The sequence below is a fragment of the Penaeus monodon genome, chromosome 29, assembly GCF_015228065.2.
Source record: "Penaeus monodon isolate SGIC_2016 chromosome 29, NSTDA_Pmon_1, whole genome shotgun sequence".
Lineage (NCBI taxonomy): Eukaryota > Metazoa > Arthropoda > Malacostraca > Decapoda > Penaeidae > Penaeus > Penaeus monodon.
This window is the reverse complement of record NC_051414.1, coordinates 24,864,078-24,864,305: the sequence shown is the minus strand read 5'-3', so window position 1 is coordinate 24,864,305 and position 228 is coordinate 24,864,078. Positions and strand designations below refer to the sequence as shown.

The 228-nt window shown below is 45.6% G+C and overlaps 1 protein-coding gene across 1 annotated transcript in view; it reads left to right on the top strand.

Annotated features, from left to right (window-relative positions):
- The window catches only part of LOC119592062 (ankyrin-1-like), an 8,946-nt gene that overhangs the window by 5,604 nt on the left and 3,114 nt on the right, over positions 1-228 (top strand). The window lies entirely within an intron of this gene.

Below are 228 nucleotides of genomic sequence, written 5' to 3'. Positions count from 1 at the left end.
GTGAAAGTTGAGCCGCATTTCTTCGAAAAACAAATATATCAATTTTTCTTCAAAGGGTGGGGCACCGCCTTGATATGGCGAGGGGCACCCCACCTTTCTGCTTTATGACCTCCCCCCCCCCCGACACACCTTGTTGATTCTCTTTAATAATAAAACCAATTTCATGATTGCTACTTTTTTATAAAGGAGGTCTCTGAGCCTGGGGGCTCCCTCGAAATCCAACCCTAA